Here is a 4,241-nt window from a genome sequence, read left to right as displayed (position 1 = left end):
ATATCTCTCTTATTGCTTATTTCCCTAATTATTTTACCTTTCAATAAATCATTTTAAATTTATGGGCATTAAATTGTATAGCCCAATTTGACTATCTCACCATCCTAGTGAGATTTGAGGGGGTTGGAAAGAAGCCTAAAAGCTTTGTCGGTCAATAATTCCCTTAGTCTCTTGCATGGATCAAGTTTATGGACATATAATAGCATTTCATAGAGCCCAAGTTGACTAGCTCACCATCCTAGTGAGATTCAAGGGTGTTGACAATGAAGCTTCCTCTATCAATAATTCCCATAGTCTCTTTGCATGGATCTATTTCTGGTTGACATGACATGATCTCTTAAGATATAATATAATTTTAATTTAATTTAATGGTAAAATTAAATTTATGTTGTTAGTTTAAATTCTAATATTAATTGGTTACGATTTAATAATAGTGTCCATTGTTTTAAATTTAAATTATTAATTATATTTTATCATAAAAAAAAATTAAAAGTTTAGAATAAAACATTAATTTGAAATTTGAAATTTAAAATTGCAATATAAACAACTAAACTCTAAAATATAAAAACTCTTCTTTCTTAGGTGGAGCCACTCCATCTTGAGTTATGTCTGTTGTTTCTTCTGTTACGTTATGCTCTGCTGTTTCTTGTGTTACTGATTTAGACTTAATCCGATCATTGAGTGCCGAAATAACCGCATTCAAGGCTTTGAGAGGGTCCTCCAAATGACTTATCAGGATCTCAGAGATCTCTGCAGGAGTCATTTCGGCTCCAGCCTCCCTCATTCTCTCCTCCACGGCAGAAAAAAGTGGATGGTCTTCAATATGCAAGTAATTAAAGGCAAGAGATTTGAATTGAGAGAAAGTACAGAAGGAGAGGTGTATGTGCATGTCCATCCTTCCAGATCTTAACAGTGCAGGGTCAAGCCTATCCTTGTGGTTTGTTGTGAAGATGATAATTCGTTCCTCGCCACAGCAGGACCACAGTCCATCCGTGAAGTTAAGGACTCCCGAAAGAGTTACACGGCTTCCGCTTTCATGATTATTACGATTCGGGAAGTTAGGGCCTCGCGAAAGAGTTATACGGCTTCCTCTTTCATGCTTATTACGATTCGGAGGGTCGGAAAGCCTGTCCCTTAGGTCGAGCGAGCAGTCGATGTCCTCAATAACAATGATGGATGCGTTATTGATTTGCAAGAGCAGCATACGAAGGTCGGAGTTGTCGTAAACCTTTGTGAGCTCCAGTTCGTACACATCGTACTTCATATAGTTGGCTATCGCGGCAACGAGACTAGATTTCCCTGTTCCAGGGGGTCCGTAGAGAAGGTATCCTCGCTTCCAAGCACGGCCGACTCTGTTGTGAAACTCCTTTCCTTTCTTAAAGGAGTCGAGATCCTTCATGATTTTCTCCTTCGTCGTCGGATCGAGGGCCAGAGAATCGAAAGTGGATGGATGATTGAACGGAACACCGGTCCATGATTGCCTATTGGTATGGATGGTTATGGCCCTGTTCTGTCTCTTGATTTCAGCTGCACGTCTAGCAATATGATCAAAGTAGGTACACAATAAGCGCCTGCTCGGCTTCTCTACTTTTACGGAAAACCAGCGCCTATCGATTGGAGTTTCAGTACCAACTTGTTCAACGTGGCGAGACCACCAAAATGTTGCTCCGTTGAAGGATTCCTGCATCGTCTCCCCGGAAGCCGGACCAAATTCCGCACTGTTCGTTTCCTCGGTGCGAAATACTGTGAGTCTTCGGAGGCCCTCAGTGGCGTCGAGGGTGGGTAAGTAGAGTTGCACATCCTTGTATACCTCATTTGCAATGAGTCCATCATTCCCAATGTATTGTTGAATGTCAAGTTCGTAATAGTTATTGAAACGTTGCTGAAAACGGGAAACCCATTGTTTCAGCCATTGCCGCAACTGTGGAGGCAAGAAGTTTTGGAAGAGAGACAAGAGACTAATCCATACCCAGAATTGTGAAATCACGTGATTTATCCTCAACTGGTCCATCCTCAATCACGTGATACTTGGTGACGCTTATTGTGGTGGATTGTGATGGTGCGACAAGGTTTTATATGGATCCAAGTACTTCGGTTTGACACCGATTCCCAATCGGCGTAGTAGACATTATGCTTCATAGTTTAGACCAAATAAACCAATTTTTCAAATAAACAAAAATAAGTCAACTCGTCGCCGGTCTTTCGCAACACGTTTCACTTCGGTCTAACGTTCTGACTACGCCAAGACGGTCGTCTACAATCTAGAAGTACGATACTATTACTTTTCCAAATTGAAAAGTATCCCTATTACTATGCTAACTACACTCAATTCGATCCGGAGTGGAAGATCCATTGGCTTTTTAAGATCCACAAATCACAATTATTTAAGGGTTTTGATTTAGATATAGTCAAAAAAAGGTATTTTAAGTATGAAATTTAACTTCTTTATCAATTTTTATAATTTCCAAATCCCTAATTTATTTATATTTAAAAAGTACGATACCAAAATTGATGATACTAAATTTAAATAAGAGATTTGAAAGTATATAAATGATTCTATATTATTTATTGAAACGCTCAAATAATATATTCAGTAGATGAGTTTGTTGACGATAATGAGCTCCCAAGCCTAGGTATAATATGGTCTTTGCATTCTTGATGTGTGAGTAATCTCATGTCGCTCGAGGGAGCAAGTAGCATCAAAATGAAAGCATTATTAAAAGGAAAGGATATTCAATATTGCTAGAGTGCTTTTGATGGTATAACTTTGTTATGGATGGATGAAAGGAGGGATAGAGAGAGTGGTTTGGAGGTTTTATTTATAGAGGGAATAATAGTGAAGCATCTTTAACACTATAGTCAAAATAGTTAGTAGTGATCAACAAATCAAGGCTAAGACTAGCATTTAATGTTTAGAAATGTCAACATATAATGACTTTCTCTCGCAATAACTCCAACCAACCAACCAATCTTAGGCGGTCCTAAGCTTGGAAATAACATTCTCGTATAGCCTAATCACAACAACCCTCAACTCGAGAGGAACCATTAACTCTTCTAACCTCCGCCATACCTTGTCCCAAGGCACTATGTCAAATACTTTTATAAAGTCAACAAAACAACAAAAGAGATCAATTTTACTATTATGACATTTATCAACAATGATCCTAAGAGTAACAATGTGGTATATAGTTGACTGATGACTCCTTAATCTGACTTGTCCTTTAGCTCTTTTACCCCGGATTTCAAGCCAAAATGAAAACATACAAATTCGCTTAAATGCAACTAATCATAATGGCCCTATAATTAGGGGGAGTGTTTTTATCTCCACTTTCAAAGATAGGCACAATAGGGCTCTGCATCAAAAGCTAAGGGAAGCCTTGCTTCACTACCAAATGAAGATTTTGTGTATATGAGGAATGAAGACAAACCTTCCCATTTTGAAAATTTCATTGTGGTACCCTTCAATATCCCTAGCTTCCCCATTCGTGAGTTTCTCAAAGTCAAAATCCACATCTTCCAAGCTAAATATATCCTCCTCTAAAGAAGTATGTTATCGCTACGACCAACACCCTCCAAAAAATTTCCTACACTTGAATTTTTGAACCTACTATGGATCTCATGATCGGTCGCTCCATATTCACTTCTCGTTTAGTTGATGTCTTTGAGCTCCCTTCTTGGATTGGAAGTGTTGAAATCACTTTCTCATACATGCTCAGTCTGTAACAAGTGCATGAGCGCATTCTTTTACGCAAGCTTGAACAAGCATAGCACGATTCATTAAGAATATACTTGTGCGATATCGAATCCGTGTTGACAGTGAGTGCGCACTAGCATCGATAGTTTCTCACTTCTAGTTGTGTTTGTACTTATATTTTGGTGAGTTTTGCAAACTGTTGATTCACGCACCTTTGTTTTTGCGAGTGTCATTTTCATGTTTTCGGTTGTCTCTTTCGCTTTCATTCCCTTTAATTAGTGTTATTTTCATCTTATCTTCGTCCCAACGTGTGTTTTTTTACCATCATTCACATATTGCAAGTGTCATTCACACTTTTATTTTCATATAGCAAGTGTCATCTTTTGGCATAGGAATTGGCATTTATCATGTAAAGTGGAGTTTTGGTAAGTTTCAAGAGGAAATATTTTTGATAATGAATTTCTCTTATCATGTAGACATGTTTCGCACTCATTTCCAAAGTTTCACACACTGTCGCACCAGTGTCATCATTTTCGTCGCAAAGTGT

General features: G+C 38.2%; 1 pseudogene; it reads right to left on the bottom strand.

The window, feature by feature from the left end:
* Nucleotides 1-547: 547 nt before the first annotated feature.
* On the bottom strand, nt 548-2,011 carry LOC149194581 (AAA-ATPase At4g25835 pseudogene; annotated as a pseudogene).
* Nucleotides 2,012-4,241: the final 2,230 nt, after the last annotated feature.

The sequence above is a fragment of the Pinus tabuliformis genome, chromosome 2_2 (assembly GCF_031772625.1).
Source record: "Pinus tabuliformis cultivar Carrire ecotype Pingquan chromosome 2_2, CPIR1, whole genome shotgun sequence".
NCBI classification, from domain to species: domain Eukaryota; kingdom Viridiplantae; phylum Streptophyta; class Pinopsida; order Pinales; family Pinaceae; genus Pinus; species Pinus tabuliformis.
The sequence above is the reverse complement of the archived record's forward strand: the minus strand, read 5'-3'. Positions and strand labels throughout refer to the sequence as shown.